The sequence below is a fragment of the Schistocerca nitens genome, chromosome 8 (genome assembly GCF_023898315.1).
Source record: "Schistocerca nitens isolate TAMUIC-IGC-003100 chromosome 8, iqSchNite1.1, whole genome shotgun sequence".
NCBI classification, from domain to species: Eukaryota; Metazoa; Arthropoda; class Insecta; order Orthoptera; family Acrididae; genus Schistocerca; species Schistocerca nitens.
The window spans coordinates 113,531,840-113,548,222 of NC_064621.1; the positions used below are offsets into that span (position 1 = coordinate 113,531,840).

The window sequence follows — 16,383 nt, forward strand, 5'->3', positions numbered from 1 at the left end:
CTTAGAGCCGATTCGTGATGACGGGAGAACCTTCGTTGCAGCAGCGGCGTAGGTGGACGTCATTGCCACAGGATGGAGCCTCTCATATTTCCGTCTAGCCTCGGGGTAGGTCAGGCGGTCCAGGGTCTTATATTCCATTATCTTCCTTTCTTTCTGCAATATCCTACAGTCCGGCGAGCAGGGGGAATGGTGTTCTCCGCAGTTAACACAGATAGGAGGCGGGGCTCATGGAGTATCGGGATGAGAAGGACGTCCACAATCCCGACACAAGATGCTGGGAGCACAGCGAGATGACATGTGCCCGAACTTCCAGCATTTAAAACACCGCATCGGAGGAGGGATATATGGCTTCACATCACAACGGTAAACCATCACTTTGACCTTTTCGGGTAATACATCACCTTCGAAGGCCAAGATGAAGGCACCGGTGGCTACCTGATTATCCCTCGGACCCCGATGGACGCGCCGGACTAAGTGAACACCTCGTCGTTCGAGGTTGGCGCGCAATTCATCGTCGGACTGCAGAAGAAGATCCCTGTGGAATATAATACCCTGGACCATGTTGAGACTATTATGCGGCGTGATGCTAACGGAAACATCCCCCAACTTATCACAACTGAGCAACCTCCGTGACTGGGCAGAGGATGCCGTTTTGATGAGCACTGAACCAGAGCGCATCTTGGACAAGCCTTCCACCTCCCCGAACTTGTCCTCTAAATGCTCCACAAAAAACTGGGGCTTTGTCGACATAAAAGATTCTCCATCAACCCGCGTACACACAAGGTACCGGGGTGAATATTCTCCACTGCCTGTTGTAGCAAGACGTTCCTCCCATGGAGTAGCGAGGGAGGGAAACGATCTCGGATCAAATTTCTTCCCGTTGAGGTTAGACCTCGATCGCTTAGAGACTGCTGGTGGAGGCCCACCAGCGAGAGACGATGTACCACGCTTCATTGCGGGTCATCCGCCCTGATGCCACCTACTCCGACCAAGGGCCCTCCCCACGGGCGCCACCCAGCCGCAGCAATAGCCACCTGGCAGGACGGCCATTGCCGGGAGTCCTGATGCCCCAAGGAGATGGGCATCTACTCCTTGGCATACGGGGGGAGTTAACGGCGCAGGCATCAGTAGAGCGATCCCTGTGTTGTCAGGGGGCTACAACCAAGAGGGTACATGGCGGCCCCACCACAACGGACTGGCTACCGTGCTGCATCTTAGGTGCAAAACTGTCCAAGGTCGTCGTCGCAGTTAAAAGAAACACTGCAGAGTGCAGCGTGGTAATCGCTCAAGAGATCGAAAACGAGCGGGACACCATTGCAACGACGAAAAAGCCGGCTAAAGGTCTAATTGCACGACGGATACAGTGCACCATGTAAGGCGCCCTTCCCCAATTGGCTCGCTCTTCGGAATAATTTAGAAAGATGGAGGTCAAACCCGAGAGGGGACCATCACATAAGGCCGAAACAGTTGAGACTCCTTTTAGTCGCCTCTTACGACAGGCAGGAATACCGCGGGCCTATTCTAACCCCCGAACCCGCAGGGGGGAGTAAATGTGTACAAGTGAACAAAATCCCTTCTTTTGGAGTTGTGGAAAGAAAATAGGTCCGCTACATTCTTCCATCATTGTGCAGGAGCGATTTTTATAGGAGAGCCAGGCGTACTTCTACCCGCTGGCGTCTCAGGGTTGCGTCAGCAACCTATTAGTGCTGCTACACGAGGGCAAAGGGTAAACGAAATAGCCACCTTGTTGGCGCAAAAGGAATGAGAAACTTAATAGAGAATTTCATAAAAAATAAATAAATAAATAAATAAATAAATATCGTTTAATCGTTCTTCAGCTCTGTCGGTAGGACAAAGTTCGGTTCAAGAAATTTGCGTAATTTTCTTTGTATTTCTTTTGTCGTTCGAGCTTTTGAAGTTCTGTCATCAGGTACATCCAAAAGTCTTCTGCACTCTTCGTCATAGCCGTTGAGATGTAATGGACTGTCAGTCCTTTGAGCCAGTTGGCTGACCTTCTTTTAGTGTTAGGATATGGCACGTCATCAGGCAGAAGGACGTGTGTCGGTGTAATTGTGTTAGGTGACGTGCGGAGCACATGTGCTAGTTTTTGCCGGAAGAGATTCCACACGTCTTTCACATCGTCACAGACGAAACGATGTTCTTCGGTGTCGACGACATTGCAGCTGGGACAGTTTGGTGTGTGTGACAGACGTATCGCGTGCAGTTTAGAGTTGGTGGGGATTTTTCTATTGACTGCGAGGTACCACGTCGATCGCACATTGGATGGTAGATGGGGGTCAGATATGTTTTCCCATATGTTTTTCCAGTTATAATGTCGAAACTTGTTTTCTATTCGATTGCGCAATTTTCCTTCCAGCAAGATGTTGTAAACCTCCTTAACCTGGTATATGTCCTTCTCCGGTATTCTATGGCGTACATAGCTGTATTCCACAAGAAAGTGTTTATAGTGGTATAGTTCGTGGGAGATGTGATGCACATCGATTGGTGGATCTCTGCTGACTGGGGTGATTTCACGTAAGAGATGAGCCACTAAGGTCCGCGGTGATCGTTGCCACTGTTTATAAGTTTTGCTAACGTATAGCGCTTGCGCTTTAAGGTAGATGTCTGTTAGATGTAGCCCTCCATTGCGTGTCGATAGCGTCAAGGTATCATAGGAAACCTTAAATATCTGACCTCTGCTGACAAAATAACCAAGCGCTGCTTGCATTTGGTGTGCTATGGTGCGTGGCAGAGGAAGCACTTGAGCAACATAGTTTACTTTGGAGGTTATATAGGTATCGGCTAGTTGCACTTTTTGTATTGCATTTAAATTACGCAAGCTGTGTTGTTTTATGCTTGCTCGTAATGTGGCAAGTAATTTTCTGTAATTGAGAGCGGCTGTGTGGCGGATATTATTCGTGTATTCTATTCCAAGGCATTTTAGTTTTTCCACAGTGTTGATACGTCCAGCGGCTCTGATCTCTATGCCCCTACCAAGATTCATAATGCCAGATTTATTGCGGTTAAGTTTAGCTCCTGACGCCAGTTCGTAGGTCGCCACAACTTCAAGTACTGTAGCCACCTCGCTGTCGTCAGTCACAAGTACCCCTACATCGTCCGCGTAGGCTTGACATATGATCTTCTGTCCGTGTATATGTAGTCCGCGGAGTTGCCGAGTCAGGGATACTAAGAGAGGTTCAAGCGCAATCGCGAAAAGCGTCATGGACATGGGGCAACCTTGTCTTATTGAATTGTGAATATTGATCGGGTGACTGAGTTGTCCGTTGACACTGATTCGTGACGTGCTATTCGTCAGTATGTTTTTCACGGAGGCTATAATTTTCTGTGGGAAGTGCATGGATGTCATACACCGGAACAGGTACGAATGATTAACTTTATCAAAAGCTTTTTCAAAGTCAAGCGACATCAGGGCACAGCGAATGTTGCAGGCTTCCGATATCGCTATAATGTCTCTGTAGTCGCATAAGGTCTGAAATATCGTTCTATCCTTTCCCACACTTGTCTGGTAAGCTCCTGTCACTGTACGAATAACTGAATTAAACCTTTGCATCATGATACGGGCGAAGATTTTATAATCACTATTGAGAAGTGTTATGGGTCGAAGATTCTCCACGGTTTTGCCTCTTGGTGTTTTGGGGACTAAGACCACTGTACCTTCACAGAATTCCTTCGGAAGGTCAGTGTCGGCATTTAGTATTTCATTGCAGACGAGTGTCAATTTTCGCGAAAAGTTTGATAAAATTCAGCGGGAAGCCCATCTGGTCCAGGTGATTTATTCTTTGGACTCCTCGAGATGGCATCTTCGACGTCTTCATCCGTTATTCTTGCTGCGAGCACATCAGCTTCTTCTGGAGTGAGTCGCTCTGTCGTCCTAGCAGTGAGAGTTTGCTGCGCTGTTTCATCTGTCTGTGTATTGGCCAGCAACTCACTAAAGTGTCGATGGATCTCGTCTCGTATTGCAGCTTGATCTGTAAAGTGTCTCCCGTCTGAAGTTTTGAGTTCCGTCAGAATTTTCCGTTTTTGTCTTTTGTTCTCTTGGAGGATGTGGTACATCGATGTTGTTTCTTCTCGTGTACCGTTCTGCAAACGCGTTCGTATTTTACAGCCTTCGAGATGGTGTCTCTGCAGGGTGAGCAATTTTGCTTTTATTCTGTTGATTTGCCCATAGTTTGTTATGATTGTAGCATCCCGAACGCACAAGTCTCTCAGACAGCTGAAGTAAAAGTCTAATGTCCGCTTCCGCCAGGCGACTTTTTCACGGGAGTAAGTTTTCATTGTCTTTATTATTGCGGGCTTCGCGCAGTTTAGCCACCAATTCAGCGCCGTACCATACAAGTGGAACTTCCTTTCACATTCTGCCCAAGTGGTGTGGAAGGCGGCGTGACATCCAGGATCCGAAAGATGAGCAACGTTTAGCTTCCACTGACCTCTCGCCCTGTAAGTGCCTTGTTTCTCTAAATTTATCGTACATATGTACGCGATATGATCAGAGAAAATAGTGGGCCATAGCTCGGACTGTAAAACATGTCGCCTTAAATTGGACGTTGCGTAAATCCTGTCGATACGACTGGCAGAATGGCTGGTGATATAGGTGAAACCGAGCTGATCACCATGTTTTAGTTCCCAAGTATCTAACAGATGGAATTCTCTGACGATGTTCTCCAGCTCCAGAGATTTGTTAAAATTTGGCGTCTGATCTTTGGGACTCAGCACGCAATTAAAGTCACCCGCAAATATTATTTGTTCAAATCGCACCGCGAAAAGGGGGGCGATGTCCTCCTTGAAAAATTCGGCCCTGCGGCGCTTGTTTCCGGTTCCTGACGGGGCATAGATGTTGATAAACCTGGTGTTGTTTATCGTGACAGCGAGACCTCTACTGTTCGGCAGTTTCGTCACGTCTGTAAGTAGGATCCCCTCTTTAGTCATAATCGCTGTGCCGAGGCTATTGTCATTGCCAGGATTGATGACGGCGTTGTAGCCAGTGATGTCGTCCAAACGGATAGCCGTTACTTCTTGCAGCATTAAGATGTCAACATCAGCGGCGTACAGAAAATCTTGGAGATTTCTCAGATTGAGGGATTCTGCTAATTTTATTTATATTCAAGGTCGCAATTCTGTACGCCTGCAAGGACGTCATGTCGACTATACCGTGTCAGGTGGGATGCTGTTTGCCAGGTGAAGTGGATGTTTGCTCTACTTAGAATAAGTCGGCATCATCATCTTCTGCACGAGCGTCTTTGATGGTGGTTTGTTGCCGGGTGGACACATATTGTCGACGGCCGGGTGCCGTCCGTCCTGAACGTTGTGGTATGTCAGCCTTCTCTGCATCATGGTTTTGCTCCTCCATGTCATCCGCCCAATCTCGCGTGCACGTAACTTCCCGCGTGTCCGTTTTTGGTACAGGTGGAGGGTCCTTCGGACTAGCTGTACCGTCCGGAATGTGGATTCCACGGTAGGGTTCAGTGTCCTCATTTCGGGTCTTCTTCTTTGTTGTTCGATCTTCCAGAGGAGTTGCCTGTGTCGTCTCCGCCAGTTCTTGGCCTATCTGTTTCGCCTTTTCACGCAGGATTGGCGCGATTTCTGCTGCTCCCTGTCGGGCTATTCGACGTTTCTTCCGGTTCTTCGGTGAAACAGTTGTAGGCTGCTGGTCATTTTCCTCCGACGTGGCAACCGTGTCCTCTTTGTGTTGCCCGACTTCTTCGAGTGGTTTGCATATGCCTTCTTCTGCCGTCTTAGCCTGGTCTTGTTCTGCACGTCTGTCAGTTTCCTCGTCTTGTGAGTGTGCTGGACCTGTAGCTTCTGTGCTGCTAGTATCCATGGCTACGTTACCATCGGGAACGTCGTCATAAGCAACTACCGCCCTGTCGAAACACATGTCTGGGGCGACGTCACTGCGAATTGCGGCGGCGTACGTCACGGGTAGCGTGGCCATCTGACTAGGCGAGTCTCGCTCCCCAGTCGGCAGTTGCGTCACACGGCGTTGAACACACTGCGCGCGGACGTGTTGGGTCGAACCACAACCCGAGCAGGTTCTCGGCTGCCCATCGTAAATGATGATAGCTCGATATCCACCAATCCAGAGATACGATGGGATATGTTTCAGCATGTCAATCTTAACTTGCCTGACGCCATTTAATACTGGATACTTGTGCAAGCTAGACCATTTTTCGGCGACATTGCTGATAATGGTGCCATAGTCTCTCAGTTTGTTGTTAATCTCCTCGGGCGTTATTTCAAAGGGGAGCTCAAAGATTCGAATCGTTCTTATTCCCATTCCGGCACGCGAAACCGTGACCTGCCCTATGTGTCCGTCTGAATGTTTGAATTTTGCCACCCCACCACATGTTTCTACAATTTGGTCGCACTTGTCAGAACTGGATAACTTAAGGAACACAGTCGGACTGACAATCGACAAGTGAATTCCAATCAATTCATCCACTTTGATCTGAAAAGTTTCTTCGATAAATGCCTCCACTTCGTAATATTTCGGCCGGGAGTAGATCGGATCGAAAATCAACTTCAAAGTATCGCGTCGCGTTGTCTGCTCCATTATGTCATTCCAGAAATGTGATCGTGGACTATAACTAACGCAGAAAGCGCGCACTCACCACACAGCGCCGGCCGCTCGCAGCGACGATGTAAACACCGCAACAGCCGCTCCGCACGTCCGCACAGCACGGCCGCCAGCGGCGGAGAAATCTGGCGCCTTAGACCGCTCGGCCAATCTGACGTGCGAGGCAAGGACTCCAGAGACTTCCATCTGTAGCAATATCTCAAAGAACCTCACTGCGAAATCTGTTTCTTTTTTCGGTAGGATGGAATTATGTCAGTTTTAGAATATTGAAAACGCAATGTCAGACGTGGCGTAGGAAATGCACCCTCCCTTTCGGGAACCAATGTGGCGCGTTGGACCGCATTCTTCCGTCGTTTCCAGTTTGAACAGTAACTAGCAAAACTGTATTTAGTAATAGGAACATTTTCACATCGATGCAAAGAAAACTAGATATTAACGAACGGCAAATAAGGCCGTTTCCTAGCAACAGCCACGCTGTGCATTACGCACTCGTGGGAAGCCAATGAAATACTTCCTGTGAGGCTCAAACTGTCGACCTTCACTTTACAATACTTAGGCACTGCCCCGGTGGTACCGACGCGTACATACTGAAACGTCTTTGGATCGTCAGTGAGTACTTCATATTAGAAATTTCGTGTTCGCCCTGATGTGCATTAAAGGGCAGATTCTTCAGTAAAAGTTAGTTCTGCACTCAGTTACAGTATATGGCCCTAGCAGCACCAGGAAAACGGGTTCAGATGTGCTCGCCTTCCACTCGGCGTTGAGCGCCTACAGCGAGATTGCCTTCGGCCTCTGGCGCCAGGAGGGAAGGCGACACACCACGGCGCCATCAGCGCGTAGCAGAAGGCGGTGGTGGTGTGTCGGTCAGCATGGTTGCTTCCCAAGTAGCTGATCCGGGTTCGAAACCCGGACACCGCACGGAAGTTGTCTTCTTTACTCAGGAGAGTGTTTCCAACGCTCGCGATCGTCGAATTTCCGAACTGTCGTGTTACGAGTGATTTTCCTTCGCCCCTCGTCCCGCTCCGCGTAGGCTAGTGCGGATTGCGATTCACAGCATCGTGTGTCCCCATGTGTGACTTTGCTCGGCTGACGCGAAAGCTGACGCTTGCAAATGGGCGTATATGTAGAGGACAGGTGCTAGAAACGACTGGGAGAGACCAACTCGACAAACACACAACGGACCCTTTCATTTGACTGTGGCCGCAGGTTCGCGCGCGAATTTGGGTCCCGAGAGGCAAGAGAGGGGTCAGCGTGCTGGACCGTATCATTACAGCGCAACCACACAGAAAACTAAGGGAAAAGGCAAAATTAAAGAATCCATCAGCACGCAGACTTCCTAGTTAGCCACCGATTCGTGTACTAAGCACGCAAAAACGCTGCTTAACTTCGGTGATCGGACGAGAACCCGTGTCGTCAGCGTGGCCCACAAGACGGCGAGAACGTTTCCAGACGTGCGGACATCTTAGTCCTTGTACAGATCACTTGGGATTTGCCTGGCAGTCTCTCGCACTGCCTTTTAGGGAAGCAATATGGAATAGCCCTTGGTGGGTTCTACCCCTTGCCTTACCGTTGTTAGCATGACACACTAACTTAGTGAGCTCACTGCCCACACAATACGACCGCTTCAGAACTCCAGCACCTGAGCCACCGTTTCATCTATCTTTATTAAGGCCCTACGATTCATTTAAACACGTATGTGTTGCTGTTGAGGTTTTCTCGCTGTCGTTTGGAACCCAGAGCCACAACAAAACAACAACAACGGAAACGTCCGTCAGAAGAGCTAAACCTCGACACAGGAAAAGTATGTTCCGCTATTTCTTTCGACCGCTTGGGCTGTCACTGTCGTCTCTAGTAAAATCTGCATGGCGTGTTTCTGCGTAATTTACTTGTTCTGTAAGATCAAGGGAGTATGTTAGTTTCAGAACGTTTAAAATGCATTGTCAGATGTGGGGTTCGAACCCACGCTCCCTTACGGGAACCAGAGCTTAAATCTGGCGCCTCAGACCGCTCGGCCAATCTGACGTGCGAGGCAAGGACTCCAGAGACTTCCATCTGTAGCAATATCTCAAAGAACCTCACTGCGAAATCTGTTTCTTTTTTCGGTAGGATGGAATTATGTCAGTTTTAGAATATTGAAAACGCAATGTCAGACGTGGCGTAGGAAATGCACCCTCCCTTTCGGGAACCAATGTGGCGCGTTGGACCGCATTCTTCCGTCGTTTCCAGTTTGAACAGTAACTAGCAAAACTGTATTTAGTAATAGGAACATTTTCACATCGATGCAAAGAAAACTAGATATTAACGAACGGCAAATAAGGCCGTTTCCTAGCAACAGCCACGCTGTGCATTACGCACTCGTGGGAAGCCAATGAAATACTTCCTGTGAGGCTCAAACTGTCGACCTTCACTTTACAATACTTAGGCACTGCCCCGGTGGTACCGACGCGTACATACTGAAACGTCTTTGGATCGTCAGTGAGTACTTCATATTAGAAATTTCGTGTTCGCCCTGATGTGCATTAAAGGGCAGATTCTTCAGTAAAAGTTAGTTCTGCACTCAGTTACAGTATATGGCCCTAGCAGCACCAGGAAAACGGGTTCAGATGTGCTCGCCTTCCACTCGGCGTTGAGCGCCTACAGCGAGATTGCCTTCGGCCTCTGGCGCCAGGAGGGAAGGCGACACACCACGGCGCCATCAGCGCGTAGCAGAAGGCGGTGGTGGTGTGTCGGTCAGCATGGTTGCTTCCCAAGTAGCTGATCCGGGTTCGAAACCCGGACACCGCACGGAAGTTGTCTTCTTTACTCAGGAGAGTGTTTCCAACGCTCGCGATCGTCGAATTTCCGAACTGTCGTGTTACGAGTGATTTTCCTTCGCCCCTCGTCCCGCTCCGCGTAGGCTAGTGCGGATTGCGATTCACAGCATCGTGTGTCCCCATGTGTGACTTTGCTCGGCTGACGCGAAAGCTGACGCTTGCAAATGGGCGTATATGTAGAGGACAGGTGCTAGAAACGACTGGGAGAGACCAACTCGACAAACACACAACGGACCCTTTCATTTGACTGTGGCCGCAGGTTCGCGCGCGAATTTGGGTCCCGAGAGGCAAGAGAGGGGTCAGCGTGCTGGACCGTATCATTACAGCGCAACCACACAGAAAACTAAGGGAAAAGGCAAAATTAAAGAATCCATCAGCACGCAGACTTCCTAGTTAGCCACCGATTCGTGTACTAAGCACGCAAAAACGCTGCTTAACTTCGGTGATCGGACGAGAACCCGTGTCGTCAGCGTGGCCCACAAGACGGCGAGAACGTTTCCAGACGTGCGGACATCTTAGTCCTTGTACAGATCACTTGGGATTTGCCTGGCAGTCTCTCGCACTGCCTTTTAGGGAAGCAATATGGAATAGCCCTTGGTGGGTTCTACCCCTTGCCTTACCGTTGTTAGCATGACACACTAACTTAGTGAGCTCACTGCCCACACAATACGACCGCTTCAGAACTCCAGCACCTGAGCCACCGTTTCATCTATCTTTATTAAGGCCCTACGATTCATTTAAACACGTATGTGTTGCTGTTGAGGTTTTCTCGCTGTCGTTTGGAACCCAGAGCCACAACAAAACAACAACAACGGAAACGTCCGTCAGAAGAGCTAAACCTCGACACAGGAAAAGTATGTTCCGCTATTTCTTTCGACCGCTTGGGCTGTCACTGTCGTCTCTAGTAAAATCTGCATGGCGTGTTTCTGCGTAATTTACTTGTTCTGTAAGATCAAGGGAGTATGTTAGTTTCAGAACGTTTAAAATGCATTGTCAGATGTGGGGTTCGAACCCACGCTCCCTTACGGGAACCAGAGCTTAAATCTGGCGCCTCAGACCGCTCGGCCAATCTGACGTGCGAGGCAAGGACTCCAGAGACTTCCATCTGTAGCAATATCTCAAAGAACCTCACTGCGAAATCTGTTTCTTTTTTCGGTAGGATGGAATTATGTCAGTTTTAGAATATTGAAAACGCAATGTCACACGTGGCGTAGGAAATGCACCCTCCCTTTCGGGAACCAATGTGGCGCGTTGGACCGCATTCTTCCGTCGTTTCCAGTTTGAACTGTAACTAGCAAAACTGTATTTAGTAATAGGAACATTTTCACATCGATGCAAAGAAAACTAGATATTAACGAACGGCAAATAAGGCCGTTTCCTAGCAACAGCCACGCTGTGCATTACGCACTCGTGGGAAGCCGATGAAATACTGCCTGTGAGGCTCAAACTGTCGACCTTCACTTTACAATACTTAGGCACTGCCCCGGTGGTACCGACGCGTACATACTGAAACGTCTTTGGATCGTCAGTGAGTACTTCATATTAGAAATTTCGTGTTCGCCCTGATGTGCATTAAAGGGCAGATTCTTCAGTAAAAGTTAGTTCTGCACTCAGTTACAGTATATGGCCCTAGCAGCACCAGGAAAACGGGTTCAGATGTGCTCGCCTTCCACTCGGCGTTGAGCGCCTACAGCGAGATTGCCTTCGGCCTCTGGCGCCAGGAGGGAAGGCGACACACCACGGCGCCATCAGCGCGTAGCAGAAGGCGGTGGTGGTGTGTCGGTCAGCATGGTTGCTTCCCAAGTAGCTGATCCGGGTTCGAAACCCGGACACCGCACGGAAGTTGTCTTCTTTACTCAGGAGAGTGTTTCCAACGCTCGCGATCGTCGAATTTCCGAACTGTCGTGTTACGAGTGATTTTCCTTCGCCCCTCGTCCCGCTCCGCGTAGGCTAGTGCGGATTGCGATTCACAGCATCGTGTGTCCCCATGTGTCGACTTGTCTCGACTTTGCTCGGCTGACGCGAAAGCTGACGCTTGCAAATGGGCGTATATGTAGAGGACAGGCGCTAGAAACGACTGGGAGAGACCAACTCGACAAACACACAACGGACCCTTTCATTTGACTGTGGCCGCAGGTTCGCGCGCGAATTTGGGTCCCGAGAGGCAAGAGAGGGGTCAGCGTGCTGGACCGTATCATTACAGCGCAACCACACAGAAAACTAAGGGAAAAGGCAAAATTAAAGAATCCAACAGCACGCAGACTTCCTAGTTAGCCACCGATTCGTGTACTAAGCACGCAAAAACGCTGCTTAACTTCGGTGATCGGACGAGAACCCGTGTCGTCAGCGTGGCCCACAAGTCGGCGAGAACGTTTCCAGACGTGCGGACATCTTAGTCCTTGTACAGATCACTTGGGATTTGCCTGGCAGTCTCTCGCACTGCCTTTTAGGGAAGCAATATGGAATAGCCCTTGGTGGGTTCTACCCCTTGCCTTACCGTTGTTAGCATGACACACTAACTTAGTGAGCTCACTGCCCACACAATACGACCGCTTCAGAACTCCAGCACCTGAGCCACCGTTTCATCTATCTTTATTAAGGCCCTACGATTCATTTAAACACGTATGTGTTGCTGTTGAGGTTTTCTCGCTGTCGTTTGGAACCCAGAGCCACAACACAACAACAACAACGGAAACGTCCGTGAGAAGAGCTAAACCTCGACACAGGAAAAGTATGTTCCGCTATTTCTTTTCGACCGCTCGGGCTGTCACTGTCGTCTCTAGTAAAATCTGCATGGCGTGTTTCTGCGTAATTTACTTGTTCTGTAAGATCAAGGGAGTATGTTAGTTTCAGAATGTTTAAAATGCATTGTCAGATGTGGGGTTCGAACCCACGCTCCCTTATGGGAAACCAGAGCTTACAGCTGGCGCCTTAGACCGCTCGGCCAATCTAACGTGCGAGGCAAGGACTCCAGAGACTTCCATCTGTAGCAATATCTCAAAGAACCTCACTGCGAAATCTGTTTCTTTTTTCGGTAGGATGGAATTATGTCAGTTTTAGAATATTGAAAACGCAATGTCACACGTGGCGTAGGAAATGCACCCTCCCTTTCGGGAACCAATGTGGCGCGTTGGACCGCATTCTTCCGTCGTTTCCAGTTTGAACTGTAACTAGCAAAACTGTATTTAGTAATAGGAACATTTTCACATCGATGCAAAGAAAACTAGATATTAACGAACGGCAAATAAGGCCGTTTCCTAGCATCAGCCACGCTGTGCATTACGCACTCGTGGGAAGCCAATGAAATACTTCCTGTGAGGCTCAAACTGTCGACCTTCACTTTACAATACTTAGGCACTGCCCCGGTGGTACCGACGCGTACATACTGAAACGTCTTTGGATCGTCAGTGAGTACTTCATATTAGAAATTACGTGTTCGCCCTGATGTGCATTAAAGGGCAGATTCTTCAGTAAAAGTTAGTTCTGCACTCAGTTACAGTATATGGCCCTAGCAGCACCAGGAAAACGGGTTCAGATGTGCTCGCCTTCCACTCGGCGTTGAGCGCCTACAGCGAGATTGCCTTCGGCCTCTGGCGCCAGGAGGGAAGGCGACACACCACGGCGCCATCAGCGCGTAGCAGAAGGCGGTGGTGGTGTGTCGGTCAGCATGGTTGCTTCCCAAGTAGCTGATCCGGGTTCGAAACCCGGACACCGCACGGAAGTTGTCTTCTTTACTCAGGAGAGTGTTTCCAACGCTCGCGATCGTCGAATTTCCGAACTGTCGTGTTACGAGTGATTTTCCTTCGCCCCTCGTCCCGCTCCGCGTAGGCTAGTGCGGATTGCGATTCACAGCATCGTGTGTCCCCATGTGTCGACTTGTCTCGACTTTGCTCGGCTGACGCGAAAGCTGACGCTTGCAAATGGGCGTATATGTAGAGGACAGGCGCTAGAAACGACTGGGAGAGACCAACTCGACAAACACACAACGGACCCTTTCATTTGACTGTGGCCGCAGGTTCGCGCGCGAATTTGGGTCCCGAGAGGCAAGAGAGGGGTCAGCGTGCTGGACCGTATCATTACAGCGCAACCACACAGAAAACTAAGGGAAAAGGCAAAATTAAAGAATCCAACAGCACGCAGACTTCCTAGTTAGCCACCGATTCGTGTACTAAGCACGCAAAAACGCTGCTTAACTTCGGTGATCGGACGAGAACCCGTGTCGTCAGCGTGGCCCACAAGTCGGCGAGAACGTTTCCAGACGTGCGGACATCTTAGTCCTTGTACAGATCACTTGGGATTTGCCTGGCAGTCTCTCGCACTGCCTTTTAGGGAAGCAATATGGAATAGCCCTTGGTGAGTTCTAACCCATACCCTTACCGTTGTTAGCATGACACACTAACTTAGTGAGCTCACTGCCCACACAATACGACCGCTTCAGAACTCCAGCACCTGAGCCACCGTTTCATCTATCTTTATTAAGGCCCTACGATTCATTTAAACACGTATGTGTTGCTGTTGAGGTTTTCTCGCTGTCGTTTGGAACCCAGAGCCACAACACAACAACAACAACGGAAACGTCCGTGAGAAGAGCTAAACCTCGACACAGGAAAAGTATGTTCCGCTATTTCTTTTCGACCGCTCGGGCTGTCACTGTCGTCTCTAGTAAAATCTGCATGGCGTGTTTCTGCGTAATTTACTTGTTCTGTAAGATCAAGGGAGTATGTTAGTTTCAGAATGTTTAAAATGCATTGTCAGATGTGGGGTTCGAACCCACGCTCCCTTATGGGAAACCAGAGCTTACAGCTGGCGCCTTAGACCGCTCGGCCAATCTAACGTGCGAGGCAAGGACTCCAGAGACTTCCATCTGTAGCAATATCTCAAAGAACCTCACTGCGAAATCTGTTTCTTTTTTCGGTAGGATGGAATTATGTCAGTTTTAGAATATTGAAAACGCAATGTCAGACGTGGCGTAGGAAATGCACCCTTCCTTTCGGGAACCAATGTGGCGCGTTGGACCGCTTTCTTCCGTCGTTTCCAGTTTGAACTGTAACTAGCAAAACTGTATTTAGTAATAGGAACATTTTCACATCGATGCAAAGAAAACTAGATATTAACGAACGGCAAATAAGGCCGTTTCCTAGCAACAGCCACGCTGTGCATTACGCACTCGTGGGAAGCCAATGAAATACTTCCTGTGAGGCTCAAACTGTCGACCTTCACTTTACAATACTTAGGCACTGCCCCGGTGGTACCGACGCGTACATACTGAAACGTCTTTGGATCGTCAGTGAGTACTTCATATTAGAAATTTCGTGTTCGCCCTGATGTGCATTAAAGGGCAGATTCTTCAGTAAAAGTTAGTTCTGCACTCAGTTACAGTATATGGCCCTAGCAGCACCAGGAAAACGGGTTCAGATGTGCTCGCCTTCCACTCGGCGTTGAGCGCCTACAGCGAGATTGCCTTCGGCCTCTGGCGCCAGGAGGGAAGGCGACACACCACGGCGCCATCAGCGCGTAGCAGAAGGCGGTGGTGGTGTGTCGGTCAGCATGGTTGCTTCCCAAGTAGCTGATCCGGGTTCGAAACCCGGACACCGCACGGAAGTTGTCTTCTTTACTCAGGAGAGTGTTTCCAACGCTCGCGATCGTCGAATTTCCGAACTGTCGTGTTACGAGTGATTTTCCTTCGCCCCTCGTCCCGCTCCGCGTAGGCTAGTGCGGATTGCGATTCACAGCATCGTGTGTCCCCATGTGTCGACTTGTCTCGACTTTGCTCGGCTGACGCGAAAGCTGACGCTTGCAAATGGGCGTATATGTAGAGGACAGGCGCTAGAAACGACTGGGAGAGACCAACTCGACAAACACACAACGGACCCTTTCATTTGACTGTGGCCGCAGGTTCGCGCGCGAATTTGGGTCCCGAGAGGCAAGAGAGGGGTCAGCGTGCTGGACCGTATCATTACAGCGCAACCACACAGAAAACTAAGGGAAAAGGCAAAATTAAAGAATCCAACAGCACGCAGACTTCCTAGTTAGCCACCGATTCGTGTACTAAGCACGCAAAAACGCTGCTTAACTTCGGTGATCGGACGAGAACCCGTGTCGTCAGCGTGGCCCACAAGTCGGCGAGAACGTTTCCAGACGTGCGGACATCTTAGTCCTTGTACAGATCACTTGGGATTTGCCTGGCAGTCTCTCGCACTGCCTTTTAGGGAAGCAATATGGAATAGCCCTTGGTGAGTTCTAACCCATACCCTTACCGTTGTTAGCATGACACACTAACTTAGTGAGCTCACTGCCCACACAATACGACCGCTTCAGAACTCCAGCACCTGAGCCACCGTTTCATCTATCTTTATTAAGGCCCTACGATTCATTTAAACACGTATGTGTTGCTGTTGAGGTTTTCTCGCTGTCGTTTGGAACCCAGAGCCACAACACAACAACAACAACGGAAACGTCCGTGAGAAGAGCTAAACCTCGACACAGGAAAAGTATGTTCCGCTATTTCTTTTCGACCGCTCGGGCTGTCACTGTCGTCTCTAGTAAAATCTGCATGGCGTGTTTCTGCGTAATTTACTTGTTCTGTAAGATCAAGGGAGTATGTTAGTTTCAGAATGTTTAAAATGCATTGTCAGATGTGGGGTTCGAACCCACGCTCCCTTATGGGAAACCAGAGCTTACAGCTGGCGCCTTAGACCGCTCGGCCAATCTAACGTGCGAGGCAAGGACTCCAGAGACTTCCATCTGTAGCAATATCTCAAAGAACCTCACTGCGAAATCTGTTTCTTTTTTCGGTAGGATGGAATTATGTCAGTTTTAGAATATTGAAAACGCAATGTCAGACGTGGCGTAGGAAATGCACCCTTCCTTTCGGGAACCAATGTGGCGCGTTGGACCGCTTTCTTCCGTCGTTTCCAGTTTGAACTGTAACTAGCAAAACTGTATTTAGTAATAGGAACATTTTCACATCGATGC

At 49.3% G+C, this 16,383-nt stretch overlaps 2 non-coding genes across 2 annotated transcripts; both read right to left on the reverse strand.

Annotated features, from left to right (window-relative positions):
- Window positions 1-8,533: 8,533 nt before the first annotated feature.
- Window positions 8,534-8,617, reverse strand: Trnal-uaa (transfer RNA leucine (anticodon UAA)). Its single transcript has one exon. It is a non-coding gene; the product is annotated as a tRNA-Leu (tRNA).
- Window positions 8,618-10,399: 1,782 nt separating this feature from the next.
- On the reverse strand, window positions 10,400-10,483 carry Trnal-uaa (transfer RNA leucine (anticodon UAA)). The gene has a single exon. It is a non-coding gene; the product is annotated as a tRNA-Leu (tRNA).
- Window positions 10,484-16,383: the final 5,900 nt, after the last annotated feature.